The sequence below is a fragment of the Hibiscus syriacus genome, unplaced genomic scaffold (genome assembly GCF_006381635.1).
Source record: "Hibiscus syriacus cultivar Baekdansim isolate YM2019G1 unplaced genomic scaffold, ASM638163v2 tig00110287_pilon, whole genome shotgun sequence".
Taxonomy (NCBI): Eukaryota; Viridiplantae; Streptophyta; class Magnoliopsida; order Malvales; family Malvaceae; genus Hibiscus; species Hibiscus syriacus.
In genome coordinates, this window is record NW_024062662.1 from 324,827 (window position 1) to 346,047 (window position 21,221).

The 21,221-nt window shown below is 27.7% G+C and overlaps 1 pseudogene; it reads right to left on the reverse strand.

The window, feature by feature from the left end:
- Positions 1-16,510: 16,510 nt before the first annotated feature.
- LOC120116197 lies at positions 16,511-17,162 on the reverse strand (annotated as a pseudogene).
- Between the last annotated feature and the right edge of the window lie 4,059 nt (positions 17,163-21,221).

Sequence of the window (21,221 nt, forward strand, 5' to 3'; positions counted from 1 at the left end):
ATTAATCGTTTATTAACTAGGGGTGTAAATGAACAAAACTTGAACGAATAAGTTTATGTTTGTATTTATTTTTTTAGGTGTTCATGTTTGGTTTGTATTCGTTTAAATTTTTAATATTGTGTTCATGTTCGTTTATTTATTTTTGAATGGGTTTGTGTTCGTTTATTTATTGTTCGCGAACATGTTCCTTTAATGTTCGAGAATGTGTTTGTTTATTTATTATTCGCGAATATGTTCGTTTAATGTTCGGGAACGTGTTCGTTTATTTATTATTCGTGAATATGTTCATTTAATGTTCATGAACGTGTTCGTTTAATATTCATGAACATATTCATTTATATGTTCACGAACGTGCTTATTTAGCATTCGCGAACTTGTTCGTTTAGTGTTTGTTTATATATTCAGTTTTTAGTTTTACCCTTTCATTTCCAAGCGGAAGAAAAATAGTAAAATTACGCCGCTAGCCTTGAAACTCCTTAAAATTCATAGTTTAAATTTCAATTTTTATCATGTTTTTATTTGTTCATGCCTCTACCAATATTTAAAATGTAAAAAACTAAATGAAAAAGGAGAATCGAGTAAACGAGCTTATTCATGAACATAAATAAACGAGTTTGAGATTGAGAAGTTGACAGGAACTGAAGATTTAGTTTGAATTTTGATCTACTTTTGCTGATTTTGACTTGCCTCTTTCCGTTCCTTAGAGAAGAGTTGTAGACAGATTGTTGTGTTTCTTCTTGAAAACTAAATGCTCTATAGCCCCCAACTCTTTGATTAAGTCAAGACCGGTCTCTATTTCTTTACAAGTGTAGCTGATACATATGTTAATCCTTCTTGTGGTTTCATTTTCTTTGGATTATGGTATGTTTAGAGAGTAAAAGCTAACTTTATATATATATATTTTGCATGTGGCTGCAGAATCTAAGGTATTGAGGACATTTAGAACAGAGTGGGATGAAGGAAAATCAATTTGCAAGGAACTGCTTAAAAATCAACCCACTAATTATTAAGGGTTTCGAGTTATTCTAGTCTTAATTTATAACTCAAATTTTATTTAAATTTTTTTAAATCAAATTAAATAGAGTTGAAATTTTTAATATTAAATCGAAAAAATCATTTTTTTTAGAATATGGTGTAATTTTATTCACCTTTCTCCCCAACATTCATCTTGATTTAGGGGGGGGGGGAAGCACGGCTCACGTGAATATGTGAGCTTTCACTAGCCTATTATCGTTTTTTTTTTTGTAATTTTAAGGTGAATATAAAATGATTGTATATATTTAAAAACTCTTATTCATTTGACAATGAAAAACTCTTAATCATTTGACAATGAACGTTTATATTTCAATATACATAATACTCGAATTCAAAATTTTAATAAATAACAACAATCTCTTAATTATTAAAGTTATTTGGATTCGTGCACTGGCCAATTATCATTTCCTTGTATTATAATTGTGGTTAAAACATTAATACTTTTTAAGAAAATGACATGTTAATTTGGTTATATGCACATTTACATACCATGCTATTTGTTTTTATTGTATCATATTTAATTTTTTTTAATCATATTATAGTGTTCGAGCTTCATTGGCTCGTCAAAAGTACTCTGATGAGTGATGACTGTGAAGCTGCTATCAACGAGCAAAATCAAGCGGGTTTTTTCTCTTCTTTTACATCTTAAGTCAACTATATGTATATATATGCATTTTTTATTAAACAAAGAATTTTCTTTACGTTTTTTGATTGCATCTTTCTTAAGATTACTGAAATAATTACTTTTTTTGTGTGCAGCTAATTTCATGGTTCCTATTGAATAGGTTCTTTAAGGAATCCAGATTGGAAGAAAGAGAGCATGGTGAGAAATTGATGGAATATCAGGTTTTGATCCAATCTATCCATTGCTTATCGTTGTACAGTTTCATATAATTTTGTTTGGTGAGAAAATGAAGCTGCAATCCATTTTGACGTCCTCACCGAGTACGATCATACTGAGAAAGTGATACATGCACCAGAGTCCATAATACATGCTTCTTTGGACAAATGTTTCTACTCGAACCTATTAGAAGAACAAAGTCTCGAAGATTCAAAGTATATCTATTCGGTAAGTATAATGTGAATGAATCATTAAACGATTTTAATGTTGTTCCCTTTAATGTTTCAGATTCGAGGTCGAATCTTTCTGAAGAAAGAGAGGATGATATATGCATCACAAGGCTCATATCAAAGGAAGAAGTAATAACTCTTCCAAATGATTCACTCGTCCAAGCATTGAAAAAGAAGATCAGAACAGAAGCAGACTTACGACGACTTTTTGAATGGGATCCTGATCTTATTTAGTCAAGATGTCTTCTGAAGATACGACTGTCTGTCTCTTATCTTTGCAACGGTTTTTGAATCGCATCAATCCGATATCGGGAACTCAAGATATGACTATTTTACTGAAGACGGTGCATGCAGAAAATCCTATACGGGATTAATACGGGATTTTGTAAATATTACGAATTTTCAATATTTTTATTGATTATTTGTAATATAACTTAATATAGGATGATGCATTATCTTTTAGGATTAGATTTATTATTTTATTAGGAATTAATGTTGAGTTAAAAATATTATCTTTAGTTATTATTATTTTATTAAGAATTAGAGTTAAAATATGTTTAGTTTATTATTATTTTATTCGTTAGTTATTTAGTACCTTTAGAACTCAGCCCCTATATAAAGGAGGCTTCGTTAAACTTTGTAATTCAATATTTCTTTGATTAATAATACAACGAGAGTTTGTTTTTGCAAGTGCTGATTGCCTTGTGCCTTCGAAGCTTCTTCTCATTGAGTTCTTTCAAGTTCTTGTGAGGAAGATTGATCTTCACACTCTAATTTGCCTTTTCATCGCGACTAGGAGGGTTGGTTAGAGCCATATTATCGTGTTTGCCTTTTCATTACGACTAGGAGGGCTCGATAGGACATTATCCATCGATTTTCCACATATCCATCCATATCATCAATCATCTTTACCGTTCACCTTCATAAGGGAAATCTTTTGATTTCTTGGTTATCTTATTTTATTTGCAATTCCTTTATCTTTTCTTTATCTTATTTTTTATCTTGTTTCCAGCACCAAAAAGAAACCCTAAAGAATCCTATCTATTGCCACCACATTCCCCATTCATCCCTTATTGTTCTTCATCGAGTCTAGATCTTTTATAGGTTTGATTCTTCAACAAGAGCAACGTTCATTAATCCGCCACCGCTTCCCTATCAGAAAGGAGATTCATTTGTTTACTGATTATTTTGAATTCTTTGGTTCAGCTATGGAGCTTGCCTTGTCCCTGGAGAAACTAACAAATGAAAAGCTCTTGAACTTGCACAGGGTAAGACTTTACCCTCTTTCTGTATGCATTCTTACTCCTTCATAAGGTCTAAAAGTTTCGCAGTAATCGATTTGAATTATAAAATTGCTGAATACAAATTAAAGGCAAACTTTACGAATAGTCCCCTTTATTTTTGGTTTAACCGAATTTAGTCATCAGTTCAAAAATTAAGGACAATTAATTTCTTACGTTATCGGTCTGTTCGGTATAAATCTCTTAACCGTTAACTTCTGTTAACCCATTAACAGAATTGTTCGGTTTAAGTAAAAAAACTGCAAGTGATTTCTGCTAAGCATGGCTACACAAACATCATTCTCAAAGGGAATAATATGTTTACAAAAATACACCAAACCCATAATATTAATGTTTAAAACACCGAAAATTTCAGTTACTTTTAAAGCTAAAGCATCAAACTTTTTATACAAAATTTTAATCTTCTATCGAATTTTAAAAAAATATGAAAAAATGAGAATGCCGTAAAGTATTAAACTTTTTTCATAAATATCAAAATATAAGTATCGATCTAAATAAAAAAGTGTTTAACATCATAATATATGTATCGATATTTTAACAATTGATCATCTTCATCGACTTTTTCAATATATAAAAGTATCTATCATAATCGCATAAATATCGATATTTTAAATTTTGATCATTTTATCAACTTTTTCAATATTTAAAAGTATCAATCATTATTGCATTAATATCGTTTTTTTAACTTTCGATCTTATCTTTAACTTTTTCAATATTTAAAAGTATCTATCATCATATATCAAGTATCGATATTTAAAATATCGAAATGCTTTCTTAATTTTGTCTCGATCCACTCTGAATAAATATAGATATTTCTTCACAGATAACAATCTTGGGTGCAACCGAATTTATTATAGATATTCATAACATTTGTAGTTTCTAACATATTTTGTTCAAAGCTAAAGTAACATTTTAGGCTCAATCCATTTTATTAATAAAATATTAACATTTCATATCGCAACCTAATTTTTTAGTTAATTATGACATTCTTGGACGCAACAGTATTTAATATAGATTTTTATAACATTTTTCGCCAACTTATTTTGTTATCGTGAGAAAATCTAAGGTTCCATCAGGTTAAACTCTAGTAACATTTTAGGCTCAACCCATTTTATTAATAAAAAAGTTAACATTTGAGATCACAACCTTCTTTCTTAGTAAACTATGACATTCTTGGGCGCAACCGTATGTATTATAGATATTCATAATATTTTCGGCTTTTAACTTATTTTGTTATCGTGAGAAAATCTAAGGTTCCATTAGCTTAAACTATGATAACATTTTAGGCGCAGTCCATTTTATTATTAAAAATATTAACATTCCAACTCACAACCTATTTTTTTTAGTGAACCATGATATTATTGGGCGCAACTATATTCATTATAGATATTCATTACATTTTCAAGATTTAACGTATTTTGTTATGGTGACAAAATTTAAGGTTTTATCAACTTAAATTCTGATAACATTTTAGGCTCAATCTAAAATATTAATAAGATTAATAATATTTATCGTTTATAACTTATTTTGTTAACGCTTATAATATTTTAGGTGCAACTTGTTATGTTATTATGACTATTAACATTTTTAGTTCTGAATTATAATTTTTACATTTTGTTTTTAACCGTCATTTTTTTAACCAATCACGCTAATCTTATTTTAACTGTCTCAAGGCAAACTTTTTTTTTCTTTCCTTTCAATCTCTAACATGTAAATATTTGAAATTAAAAATTGCAGTGAAATGTTTGACAGCAAGTGGACATATATTCCTCAAAGGTGGTGGTGGTTGTGAGAGTGAAATAAAATGGGACAATAAATTCATCCCTATAAAATTAATTGCTGGCTGAGCCTGAGTCAGTGTCCACAGAAATTAAACTTCTGGATGCACGAAGTAGGTCCACTGTGAGAGACATGGATATTGAATTCCTGCTACTGCCAGCTTCTCCGGACCTACTATCCTTATTAAAGCTCCCCTCCCTCCACCCCATCTCAAATCTTAACCCTGCCCTTTTAAGAGTTTGAATTAATATTGTTACACCTACTCAGTCTCCCCAACTCTCTAGGCTCCGTTATATAAATTATTTATTATTTATTTTTAAATATTTAATAATCTTATATCTTCTTATATATTATAATGACAATAATATCAATTAAATTAAACTCGATATATTTAGATATTTACATATGACATAATGCTAAAAATACTCCTACGTTTGATAAATAGTCACTTTGACCACTATTATTTTATTTTGGAGTATTTTAACCATCAATATTTTATTTTCAGATTAAAAAGTCTCCTGAGGATGGAAACAGATAGTCAATAAACAATTTTTTTTATTAATCTAGGTTAATTATAAGGTAGTATTTATTCGAATATTACTTACTACTATTTGACATTGAACGCTCATACTCATGGCATTCCTGGTGCTTGAACCCGGAACCTTAAGGAATAACAACAATTCATTTAGCACCAAGACCGCTTGATTTGTACTAGTCCATAAACAACAAATGCTCCAAAATGGAAATCTTTTGACCTGAAATAAAAAGTTGAGTGACCAAAATGCTTTATAAAATATACCCTAAAATATGTTTAAAAAATAGGTCACATTTGTTTGTCAAATACTCTGTTCATTTATTTCTAATTATTCTTAAAGAGTCTAGGGTTAGAATGTTGAGATTGGATCATGAATATATACGTGTGTGTAAAACAAACTATGCAATGATTTTGGAAATGTTTTGAGTTTTGAAATTATAGTTATAGCAATCAAATATATATATATATATATATATATATATATTGTATTTAAATTAATTTATTATTATTTTATTTAAAATATTATATATTTATATTTTTTTAAATTTGTATAAGATAACAGTGGATGAAATATTTTTAATTTATATAAAATTTATATTTCAATATATAATTTTTCTAAAAAAAATAAATCTGTTTATTATCAATATTAAATTTGAATTTCATTATTCTAAATGAAATTTAAAAAATTATTTATCAAACATCTGAATTTAAAATATGAAATTAAAAAATAAAAGAAAAGGCATATATTTAGTTCATATATTCGATTTTGAACTTGTTTATTCTCAATGAAAAAACATTGAGATATATATAATTCATTTGGATTTATTTTTTGGGGGTAAACTATCTATTTGATCATCCATCGATTACTTAGTTTCTATTTTAGTCCCTTAACAATTTTTTTTCAAATCACACCTAACATTATGTTTTAGTTTTATTTTGGTCACTCATCGTTAAAAAATTAAAGATGATATTGACATGTCACATTATGATAATATCATATCAGTATTCAAAAATAATTTAAAAATACCATTTCCACATCACCGTTAATTTTTCAATGGCATGTGATTAAAACAGAATAATTATTAAATGTAACATTATATATGATTTTAAAAGAAATAATAGTTGAATGGCCAAAATAAAAACACAGTAATAGGTGGCTGACCAAATAAATAGTTTACCCTTATTTCTTTTACATAAAAGTATATGTTATAATTAGTTATTAAATCACGTTTGGCTTTGTTAGAGGGAAAAATGATGTTAATGGAGAAATATTAGGTAGACGTGACCGTGATCTGGATGAAGTGGGGAAGGTGCCAACATCTACGGAAACATAAAAGCCTGCAAAAACCATTGGACTCAAAAGTATAAAACCCTAGCCACCAACATCCTTCCTTCTCTAATAATAATCCCAAAAAAAACAAGTTTAAGGGTAAAGTACATAAATAATTCCCGATTATAGAATGATATTTTATTGAGTCCTCTAATTATTAAATATTATAAAATAGTTCCTCACTATAGGACATTATTTTGTTGAGTTCCTAAAAGCCACAAAAATTTTCACTCGATTAATCATATGTTTTAAACTCAGCCTTTCACGTTAAAAATTGATATTTTTCTGTGTTTGATGTTAACTTATTGATTGTATTATAATAAAATTATATTTTAATAATGTATATTGCCATTGTTGTTACTTTCAAGCACCGATTCGATAATATAATATTTCAAAAACTGATTTAATGATAATAATATAAACAAATAACAGATCCATAAAATAAAGCTCGAACGATTCTGAGATCATATCCTAGTCAACATGTTAATAACTAACTCAGACACCCGCCAATCTTTTAAACAAAAAAGAAAGTTTGAAACATAAAAATAGTCGAATGAATATTTTATAATTTTTAATAATCATAAGAATCAACAAAACAACACCGTTTTATAATTTTTTAATATTTAGTGGCTCAACAAAATAATAATCTATAATCAGTGATCATTTATATACTTTACCCTTTATTTAACTATCAACATACTGAGACCATTTATATTCTTTACGCTTTTAACTACCAACGGACAACATAACGTATGCGTGATAGCTACTAATACACATAATTAAAGGTAAAATACAGAAATATAGTTGAATTAGGTTGAATTTAATATTATTATTATTATTAAAAGGGGGTTAGGTTTCAAGGACATTCGTACCTGGGATCAGGCTCATCTTATCCAGCTGATTAGAAGGATTCTGCTCAAGGAAGGTTCAGTTTGGATGGTATGGATTGGTTTTTATGTCCTTGAGGACAGATCCTTTTGGAAAGTATGAAGTTCACAAAGTTGTGTGTGTGTGTGTTTGGAGAATTTTGTTGAAGTCTAGATGGCCCTAAGTGGTCTGCTGTTATGGTGTGGAGGGAGATTAGTGGAGGGTGGAGAAGGTGCAGTGGGAGAAGTTGGTCCGACATGTTCTGAGGATTCAGTCATAGCATGGATGGCAGTCTTCGAATTCAGTTATATATATATTAAAAATGTTAAAAATATATCAAAATAGTTTTAACTATGTTTGAAAGATCAAACGAAAATTAATGAATATATCACGTATCCATTTATTAACTAAAAAATCATTTTAATAATCATTAACATACTTGCATTCCAAAAAGATTGCTGGATTTTTTTTCCAGAAACTAATAGTCAAGTACTAAAAAAATGCTACTGCAGCTTTGTAAATATCTATTTATGCCAATATTAAAAGACCAATTAGTAATTTATTTCTAAAACATATACATCATGCCACATCCTCAGATGGTTTAACTTTTTCTCGATTATTTAGTAATTTAGAATGCATATTAGGATATTCATCTTAGATGTTGGGTTGGGGAATTAGTGTTTGATCATCGAAAATACATGGTTTTGCTTTACTTGATAAAAACATGTGAAGAAGACATAGCAGTAGAGTACAAATCTGCAGATGGTGTTAAAAGAAAACAAGAGCCAGCTTTTGGCTTAAACAAAATCTTAGATTAACCCATCCAGAAAGAGAAGGAGAAATCGTTTATTTTCTCTCTTTATTCTGAGGATTTTGCTTCTCAAAGATTAAGCATTGAAATAAGCAGATACATATTACATACATACCGAGTTTGATAATTCATGGAAGCCTTCGATGGTGTGTGAATAGCAGGAAGAAACCATGAAACTCAGGATAGATAGCGCCATAGCTGATAATTTGAAAGAAAGAAATACTATTTCTTAGGCGCTATCCCTCCTGAGCTTTACAGCTTCTCCATACTTGGGTTACAATGACCAAAACCTCTTTCAAATTCATGATAAGGAAGGAGGAAGTTGCCTTCCCAATACTTATTTATACAAGGTAGGCCACTCCATTTTTAGACTTAATGTTCTCTTAATAAAATATATTATGTTTCCTCAAAACAAAATATATCAATATTTATTTATTTAGACAAATTTTTAATTTGCTATATTTATATTGCATTAGTTACGGGTGAGCAAAGCTCGACTTGAAAAATAAAAATTTTGTACTCGACTCAACCTAAATTGATTTGATTTTTAATTTAATAAACTCGACTAGAAAAAATTTCAAATTTAATTCTAGTTATGAAATACAACCGGAATAACTTGAAATTTTCAATGATTAGTTTATTGATTTTTAGGTTTGTGTCAAGTTTCTCGGCACTGTATGATATATGTATATCACGTATGAAAAAATGAAGAAATATATATATGTACAGTATGTGGTTATAAAAGAATATTTAAATTAGAATCAAATAATACCATAATATTATAAATATTTACAATTAAGTTTAAACAAACATTCAAAAATTCGAGTTGACTCAAATTTTATAAACTTGACCCGAAAAAATTTCAACTCAAATAAATCGAATTTTTTTTATTCGACTCAACTCGATCAAACGTTCACCCCTAGCATCAATGTATTATTTCCTACCAACTTTATAAAAGAAAAGAAAAAAAAGGAATGACGATTCTTGATGCCTTTTAACTTGAAAAAAAAAATATTAACGTGATTTATCAAAAAATTTTACATTCAATCAAGTAATTAAATCTATAAAATTAATCAATATAATATTTTAACAGACGAAAATCATCGTTGATCGTTATAGTATTAATGTGGACCTCATTGATTTTTTTTAAAAAAAATGAGTGTTTATTTAATCATTAAGTAAAAATTATTTTTTCCCAAAATTTAAAGATAAAATATTTTAAAATTAAAAATATTCAAAATTAAAACACCATTAGAAATTTCGAAAATGAAAAAAAATAAATAATATCATAAAATTATTCAAAATAATTTATTGAATTTAAAATATCATCAAAATATCATAAATTTCAAATATGATTTTATAAATTATTCTAAGATTTTAAAATAATGACTAAATTGAATTTTATTAAACTTAAAGCATAAATCAATTGACCTTAGTAGTTAATAGATTTGTTATTATCTCTAGAGATTACAGCTGTGTGTAAAGAAGGGAAAATGTGGCTGGGCCTAGTCATTCTCTGACGAAGAGCGAGGTGCCTCGGCACTTGCACCATGCATTTCAACAATCAACACCCCTTTTATTATACTTTTCACAGCCTACAGCTAAAGCCTCTGATTTTGCATATTATATATACATTTTCACTTCTCGTTTAGTGTGGTTTCAGTACAGTCTATAAAGGATTCTGAGGTTCCAATCTCCATCTTCGAGGAGGGAGCCTTTGCCCTAATTCTTCCCTATCTTTCCTTTTCACTACAGTCTGGGCCACTCATACTAATGCTTCCCCACACCTTCTGAGTTCTGACTTCCCTCACCAATTCAATTAAATTCTCTGTTCTTCTAATTTCTCCACAGCTTCTCAGTCCTACACTGGCACAACATCTGAAATCTATCATAACACCCTTTCTGGCCTCTTATACACCCTAGTCTATTTACTTTCTTTTATTTCGAAGCTCTGGAATTTTTTTTATTAATATCTGTGAATATAAAATAATATTTATTTAAAAATTATTTTCAATCATTTAATAATAAATATTTATATTTTTACACTCATAATACATTAAATTTAATATTTTAAGAGATAATAATAAATCTCTTAAATATTAAGTGAATTTAGTTCGTACTCAAAGGATTGGATATAAATTTAATGTGATCGGTGAGATTGAATTATTAAGATGATGCCAATAGATTGATCAACCGTTCGTTGATGTCTGTTGACTTCGAGAGTATATTCTATAATCCTTTGTTTATATTTTTGTATTAACAAATGAAAGAAATCAATACTATCAACAGTCATTGCTGATGATAACGAGTGAGAGGAGCTCTAGCTCCCAATTATTTTAAAGAAATTATTTTTAAAACTTTTGTTTGAATTTTTTGTGTTGTCATCCCCAGAGCCGGTCCAATGAGTTTTAATACCCTGGGCGAGATAATAATTTTATGCTCTTATACTTGTATAGTATAATAGACAAAACGTAAAGAATTTTTTTAAACAAAAATGTAATATAAATTATAGTCAAGCAATATCAATACTAATACAAACCAAAACCTACAAGGCTACAAATATCACCTAAAAACAATAAATTCGTGCATTTTTTGAAGCAAAAACCTCTATTATTTTACGATAATCAAGACTTTGTAAAAATTGACTTTCGATGCTTAGAATTACTAATCCGTTCAATCTATCTTGAGTCATCGTGCTTCGAAGATAGGATTTCAGGAACTTCAATTTTAAAAATTTTCTTTCTGCGGAAGCAACAGTAACGAGATTTATGATGTTACTATAGTATTTTAATATTTTTAGTAATAAATAATTACTTTTAACAAATTTAAATCGATAAAACTGATTATGGGTCAATTTGATTTGAAAATAAAAAAAATATTTAAGTCTAATTTGATTTGACACTAATAGCTAGTAAAGATAACAACAGGATATGGAACAATTGTTTAGCAAAAAGAAATTTAGAAAGCCCACAAATAAATTCAAGTGGTAGCATTGGACCCGTTGAGGTGTCTTTATTGAAGTAATGATAACTTGTCAACCGAAGGAACACTAATTTCATTGTCTCATGAAACTTATTGGGACTTCTAACCGATCGGATTAGGTTTGGATCTCATGTTCATCCATAATTATAATATATAATAAGCTAATTATTTAACTTCAAATTTTCATCACACGCATATTCTTGTAAAATGAATTAAAAATTATTTACTATTTTTTTTAGTTTAATAAAATATTTTATTCAAGTAATCATAAAAGATAGAGAAGATGGTTGTAAAATGTTAGTAGAGGTGTGCACGTGTAATACTAGTAGGCCGAGCTTTGCCAATTTCGCCTTGGGATTATATATAGGGAGCAGAGGTGCTACAGTAGGGAGCAAAGCTTTTTAGAATAAGGGAGCATAGGTGCTCCAAAAAAGGACTGTGATTCCCAAGCTATCCTTAATGAAATCACGTGACAATCATGTGCGCCTACAATAGTGCGATCATCCCAATAATATATAAAACCCAAATATTATACATACAAAGATAAAGACCCATATCAATTAGATATAAGACCCAAATAATTTTATTTATCAGTTGGGATTTATGACTGCCTGCTGCGTGATGCCCTACATGTTGTCCTGGCCTGTCGTCTCTACATGATGTCCTGGGCCGTCGCCCATCTGACACATGTATTGAGCTGGCTATGGTCCTCTTGATTCTAAAATTTCGCGTTAATTAATTTAGATTGATCCACGTCGCATAATTAGTTTTAGCAGATGAGTCTCATAGTTAGGTTTTTTTACATACACAAGAACTCGAACTTAATAACTTAGTTGCTTAATCAACTCTTGTTAGTTTTGTTTTTGATTTTTTTTAAATTCTTATTATTACTCTCACATTTTATAAACAAGTTAGCTGGAATTCATTTAAAAAAATAAATTAAATTCTTCAAATAATTAAAATTTTAATTCAAACATATAAAATTTAAACATCAAGTTACTTCATTGATATATCAGGCAATACATATGTATATGGATGATGTTGTCACGCTCGACGAGCACAGATGAACACAGTTAATGATTAATACCATTAAACTAATTTATAAAATGTTACTTTATATATTAAACATATAATTATAAATTAGTTAAAGATTTAAATGTAATTTAATTAAAATATAATATTTATAAAACATTATTTTTAGGGTAAACTATACCATTGATCACCTAACTATTTACCCCTTTTACTTTAACAATCGATTTTTCAATTTTGTCAATCGGGTCACCTAACTATTTAAATATTATCAATCAAGTAACATGCCGTTAAATATTAACGAATGAGATGATGAGAAATTTAATAAAATTTATATAATTATACATTTAGTCCTCATTACTTACATATTCTATTAATTTGGTCCTAACTTTTATTTAATTCAATAAATCTAATTCTCAATCCGATGGTGACATGTGTCATTGTGTGATTGGATTTTTTTAATATTTTTTATTTAATAATTTTTTCATCCAATCAAATGGTGCCACATGTCACTAATTAAATGAATGAAAAATAAATTAAATCAATAGCCGCTGCTAGTGGGGTTTGAATCTGGGACGCAAGCAAAAAAACTAAGCACCCTAACCACTAATTCGGACCACTAAATTTGTCTAGCATACAAAACACAAACTATACAATTTATAATATAGTTTAATAGTAATAAATGAAATAATTGAATAGTATGAAAATATAAAATATATATACACAAATATTATAATTGATTAATAAATGTATATGCTTTATTTATATTTTAAATCACATTTAATGCAAAAATTAAAATAAAAATGAATTTAATATGTTATAATTAAAATGTATCGTTTTCCATATTTTAAATTAATAAATTGTCTTCATTATTTTATTTTTATTGAACTGAAATATATTATATCTTATATTTTTAAATATTATAACGCCGATCGAATTCTAATTTTATTTAACAATTTTATATTAAAATAGACTAATTCAATAAAATCAAGTTTCCCCTAAAATTTTCTTCAAATATATATAATGAATAAATAATAAAATATAAAATTCTTACTCTAATCGGGATATAAACAAGTCAATGCATAAATTAAAATGCTTACTACGATAAACCTTCAGCTATTAGGAAAACTCAAGTCAACGAAACTCTTCGTTATATTTCAATTATAATATATTAATTTTTTTATTTTTTCATTAAAATGATTTAAAATATAAATAAAATACATTCACATATTAATCAATTATAATATTTGTGTGTGTATATATATATATATATCACATTATCGTATTATTCAATTATTTCATGTTGGAGTTTTTATTAGGTCATTTTCCCTTTTTTATTGTCATTAACTATATATATATTATGTCATGATATGTTTTTCATTTGAATGGTGCAACTTAGTGGTTGGGACGTTTGATACCTCTCTTCTTGTCTTGGGTTCAAACCCCAACAGAAATGATTTTTTATTCAATTTATTTTCTATTAATTTAATTGGTGACAAGTCGAACCATTTGATTGGATGAAAAATTTAATAAATTAAATAAAAATATTAAGAAAAAAATTCAATCACATAATGACATATGTCACCATGGATTGAAAATTAAATTTATTGAATTAAATAAAAGTTAGGGCCAAATTAATAGAATGTGTAAGTAACGAGGACTAAATGTGTAATTATATAAATTGTATTAACTGCCACGTCATCTACTCCGTTAATATTTAATAGCGGTTGGCTTGATTGACAAGATTTCAATAGTTAGGTGACCCAATTGACAAAATTAAAAAATCGGTGGTTAAAATAAAAGGTATAAATAGTTAGGTGGTCAATTATATAATTTACCTTAAAAACTAGTTTTAATAGTATTACATTTTAGTTAAATTACATTTATATATTTTTAACTAATTTATAATTATATATTTAACACTTCATAATTTAATATTTTATAAATTAATTTAATGGTATTCATTCACGTTCGACAACGTTGTAATATATATACATAGACATCAACTTTAGTCTGTCGCATGATTATTTTTAAACTCGGGCCTGAACCAAGTTCAACCCAGGCCTACCCTAAATGACCCATGTCTTTGGATTCAAGTCTAAATTCGGATTGAATCTAGTGAACCCGGTCAGATCCGACCGAATTTTTGTCTAATTTGCACAACACTCACCCTTATTTCCCAAAATTCTCAACAATTTAACTCTCCCACGTCAATCTATAGGATCTCGGGATCTTTGTGTTGATAAAATGTAAGTAAAATGTAAGTAAAATGTAAATAAAACAAGGGGAATGAGCTACGAAATAAAAAAAAACAGCACAGAGTTAGCTACATGAAATTAAAAAAATAAATAAATAGAGAGAGCAACTTTTATGAAGAAAAAAAGAACAAAAAATAAAAGAGGAACTAAAGAGGAAAGGCAATGGTACAATACAAGCATTGTAGCGGCTCGAATTTTAGGTCAACAGAATCAAGTTCATTTTTGGGTAATGAGCGAAATTCTGTAATTTCTGAAAAATATTTTTTGAATAATCATAAGATAAATATTTTTAGAAAATAATAATTAATTTTGAAAGTGAATATAATTTTATAAAGTATTTTTGGATTTTAAAATTAGTATTAAATTTAAATTTAAATTTTAGTGATTAAATTGTAAAAGAATCAAAATTGATAATCTTCAAAAGTAATTTTCCCAGATCAAATTATGTTGCTTTTTATCATTCATTTTTGTTAAATCTTATTATCATTTCCCTTGGCAAGCACTTGTTCATTTCATCAAATTCCCTCAAAGATTTCCTCTCATCTTCTCTTCATTTTTCACACCAAAACAACACCATTTTCTTTTGACCGAAAAGAAAATTGCAAGCCATTCCTCCAAGGTTTTTTAGCTATCATCATCAAGCTTTGTTTCATCTTCTCCAACGCACGAAATTCTTTTTGTTTCTTTTAAATCTTCTCTTCATCATGCTTTTTGAATGATTTGATCCTATCTTACATTAGTTTTATTGCATCTCAAAATTGATATATAATTGAATTAAATATAATTTTATATTGAATCTCATTTAATATAATTAAAATTTAATTTTATAGTACTCCAATATAAATCTAAATCAATTAATTTTGTAATTTAAAATGAATAGAAAACTTATGTTAAATAATAATAAGGGTATATTTGTTTTTTTAATTTAAAAATTACTTATAAATGTGTCTTAAAGGGGTGAGTTTATAAAATCTAAAAATAAATAAATATTTTTTTAAAACTACAGAAAAAATAAAGGTAAATATATTTATACTATTTTTTTGGTTGAACATTTCCTACCTAGAAGAAGGGGAAGATAAATTTTACTCATAAGGGATATTATAAGGGAGGAGGAAGAAAATGTGTCAATTGAGAACTTTTAACCATATAGAGATTGTCTATTATTTTATAATAAATCTTAAAGATGAGTAATTGTGTGTCAAATTGCATTTGGTAGTTGGAGATGTAAAAACTCATACCTCACAAAGCTTAATTAAAATAATATATATTAACTATTTTTCTTTAAAAAAAATGAAAAGATGATAACCATGCATGACAACGTTTTTAGTTACGTAGAACTTTATAATCAAGATTTTCTGTATTATAAATTTGAGACAACATTGATTACTCATAGTTTAAACATAGTTTTTAATATATTTATCATCACAATTAAAAAATAAAATAAGAACTCAAGTAGAAAATGTAACATCCACGTCTTCCCATGAACTTAGATTACAAATGCAGTCAAAATACTCAGACGCGTGATACAATAGCAGGGACGGCAGTGGCGGTGACGGCAGCGGACGAGGCAGCCCCACTTACAAACGAGAACAAACCCCAACCCAAATGCTCTGTTCATCGAGAAATAAATCATCCGACAACCTAAACGCACCATGGACACAAACAATCGCCAACCCCATCACGATTCCCCATATCAACAATGATCCCACGCTCGTAAAAATAAAACTACAAACGTAAACACCACAAGCATCGCCAGCTTTTCTCTATCGGTGTACGTTCGGCCCCATATGATGAACGGCTGCTCCGAGGGGCGCAGTACGTAAAGAAAAAGCCACGCCGATATTAATGACAGCAGGATTACGAGAGAAAAAGGGTGGGAGATTAACGAAAAGGCAAGTACAGCGGCCATGATGGCAAGGTAATTGGCTCGGAAGTAGAAGAAATTCTTGCGAATTCGCGAGATGGCATCAGAGAAGGAGGCTGGCTTAGCCAAGGCAGTACGGTCGATGAGGTCGGTCCAGGGACGGCAGTGAGAGAGAGTGAGGCAGACGGGACCGGAGATGCGAGTGAGAAAATTCGGGGTTGAGATGAAAGCTTTGGATTCGGCGTTGGGTTTGAACGTGGAGACGGAGATAGGGAGCATCGGAGAAGAAGACATTGAAGGAATCTTGGGAGTTAAATCAAAGAGAAACTGAAACAATTGGAGAAGAAAAGAGATCTAAGAAGGCTGAGCCCCAAGGCACTTTGCTGTATATTTAAGAAAAAAACGAAATTAAACCGAATATTGATAACATGTTATTATTGGTGATGGAATGCATCACCGTCACGGTCGGCTGCAATTTTAAAAGTGAAATGCATTTCATTTTAGAAATTAAAAATTGGAGTATGAAAGAAAGTGAATGCATTGCATTTCATTAGGAGGGCTCAAAAGATGTAACAGAAAACATTAATGTATTTGATGATCCAGCTTTTAATTCTTGGGACATGCTTCACGCTCAAGCATTAAGTTAATGCCCTCCTCCAATGACCATAGGGTTCAACCTCGTAATCTGGTATTTAAGATTTTTGGGTAAAAGGTATATGAGGTCCTTATACTTTTGAAAAAAATCAATGTGGTCCTTAAATTTTTTTGCACCCAATGTAGCCCTTCAACTCAAAAAACCAAACTTAATGTGGTCATTTGACCAATGTTTTCCGTCGTTGATCATTTTGGTGTTGATATAACAATTCACGATGCTGATATAACGGTCCACAGTGATTGATGACGTGATTGATTAGCTAAAGTGGGTTTTTAATCTTGTTCGAGGGCCATATTGTTTTTTTAAATTTCATAACATTTTTTAATAAATATTTTTTTCTTAAATTTACAATTTATATATAAAATATTCAAAAAATCAAAAAATCAAATATTAAAATATTAAAATATTAAAAATAAAAATACTATATATATATATATATATGTATATGTATATTAAAAATGAAAAAGTTATTATTAAAAATTAAAAGAAATTAAAATACCGTAAGGTATAAAATGATAATTTATATTTCATTACAAATTCAATATATTTTTAAAATTATATGTGCATGTAACATATAGTCATATCATCATTAACATTTATATAAATATTTTACTAGATTAGTCGAGATTTACAAATTTTGTATCTAAATATAATTAGAAAACATAGTAATTTTTTGTATTGATACACATCTACTCATACTTTTAACAATGTTAAAGACTATTCGTAAACTCTTGCACATTATATATAAGATAGTATAAAAATTGTCACTTCAAAATTATCTTAAATATGATTAGTTTTGTTTATTGATGTTAATATCTTACGATGTTTCCTAACTATATTTTGATACAAAATTTGTAGGCCTCGACTAATCCAGTCATAGTACTTTGTATAAGTGTTGATGGTATAACTATATGTCACATGCATATATGTATAATGTATATTTTATTTTTTTTAATTTTAAAATAATTTATAATTTATCTTAGCTTATTATATATATATATATATATATATATATTAAGTTTTAATAAAATTTAATAATACATTTAGTATTTTTAATATATGTTTATTTTTAGTAATTTAATTTATAATTTAGTATTTTTATATTTATTTTTGGAATATTTGAATATTTAAATATTTTATATTTAAAATTTAAAATAATTTTTATTTTTAAATAATCTCCTAAACTTTAAAAAATAATATGATCCTCAAACTATATAAAAAAAAAATTAATTTAGCCTATAAGTCATGTTATCCTTCACATCATAAGTCATCGTCGACTAACACATGTATCATGAACTGTTACGTCAGTATTATAAATTGTCAAGTCAGCACCATAACAACCAAGTGCCAAGTACGAAAAAAATTGATTAAATGGTCATATTGAGTTTATTTTTTGAATTAAAAGGTCATATTGATTTTTTTCAAAAGTTCAATGGTTTCAAACACTTTTTTGCCATTTTTTTTAATTTTATATCAAGATTTATTTTATTTATTATTTTGATATTTTCTTAATACAATTAAATTTAGGACACATGACATTTTAAAATTGAAACACTTCGTAATGTTGATGTTTGAAAATTATTAAAGAAAAACATATATATATATATATAAACTAGAAAATTTCAAAACTTCAAATATTAAATAATAAAATATTGAATTTCAAATTTAATCGGCATTCACCAGCCATTAATCTGTGCTGCCAAGGTGTTGACCAACATTTGGAAAAGGTTAACATGGTTTGCATTGTATTTATAAATTATTTTCTAATTTCATTTTTATAAATATATTTTTAAAATATTAATTTTAAAATTTTTATTTTTAAAATATATAATTTTTATTTTGAATATTTTATTGAAAATTTTCATTTATAAAAGTAATTATTTTTTTTATTTTTTACATATTAGTTTAATTTTAATATTTTATATTTATAAACTTGAGAATTTTGAATTACAGTTTTCTATTTATGTAATTTATATATTATAAAACTTAAAATATTGAAATATATGTTTTTAAAATTTCAAATAATTTTTAAATTTTTAGGTTATCTATATAGTTTTTTTAATAATTTATTATTTTTTTATTTTTCATAATATATTGTAACTTTCAATAAGTGTCTGATTTGTTTTAATTTTTTTAAATATATTTTATTTTATGTTATAACGACATTATATTTTATTTTTAAATTTTTTCAAAAGTACATAAAAATAACGAATGAAGGTTATTAAACAAGAACAAAACTTCAAGAGAAGATGGAAAATCATGAGAGAAAGCCCTTGAAACTTAAACCCTCCTAAATCTTCATGGAAGCTTAAGAACATCATGGAAGAAGATGGTGAACTCCAAGATTATGAATCTTAGCTTTTATTTTCAGATTTGGTGTTGATGAAGAAGAAAGATGATGTTTTTCGTCTAGCCTTTTAGTTGGGAGAAGAAAGAATCAGAAGAAGATAAGGAGAGAAGATGAGAAAGAATCAGAAGAAAGATGATGTCTTTCGTCTAGCCTTTTAGCTTGGGAAGTTCTACAGTGCGACACCTTAATATAAGATTAAAATAAAGTGTTACTAATTTTGTTATTATTTAAATAATAAAATCGGTAAAAAAAATATTTAAAATATCATTATTTTAACCTAAAACACTAATTTTTTTTAATATTTTCGATAAAAATACCCAACAATAATAAAACCAGAAGCGCCTAATAATGTTTTCGATCATTTTTACCAAATCCGATAAAACGTCCAACAATAACAAAATCGGTAGCACCTAATAATATTTTCGATCATTTTTTAGCGATTTTATAATTTAAACAATAAAAAAACTAGTAACGATTTATTTTAACCTTATATTAAAGTTGTCGCACGTAAGTATTTCTCAATTTTGGGATGAGGAGAAAAAAGAAAAAAAACAAAGAAATTGTCAGCCTTATGCTAAAATAAGCCCAGTCTATCATCATAATATCTTCCCAAAATTAACCATTATTTTCCTAAATGAGAAAATTACATTCTAGGTCCGTCTCCTTTCATCTCAAGCTTAAAAATACCATTTTTATCTCCCATAAGACTAGTTTCTAACTCAATTGAACTCAAATTCGAACTAATGGACCTCCATGTTATAATTAATCAATTAAATACTTTTTTGGGTCAACGCTTAAATGTTGGCTTCGAAATCTAGGTCGTTACAATCATATCTTAATTAAATAGAAATGAAAGTGATCAAATATTATATTTTTTAAATTTAATAAAATAAAATGTACAAAACTTAAATGAAAGTGACCAATCATGTAGTTTACCATTTTAATTATTATACTCAATTAATTCGTCAAAGGGAAATAAAATCCATATCTTCTCTCACGCCACAAAACAAAATCATGTTTGACCATACGAAACATGCATCTATGGTTTAGACGGTGCACAAAATCTTTTTAAGTCCATCGATACGTGTGTTATGTGCATTTTTCCTGGGCATATTCGTTAATTTTATTGGCATTCTGTTCCTTCAACTACAATGCGAAACTTGGTGCATCGATAAGATTCATTATAGTTAAGCTAGAAGCCTAGAAGATAACTTTGAGCGGATCTTAAAAGGATCATAGTAAACCTTTTTGAGTTTTACCGTGTTCTTTTTATGGGAGATGTATGAATATACACTGAGACAGATGTAGAATTTTATGTTAGGAGAGAGAACGTATAAAACTTTAGAGTGAGATA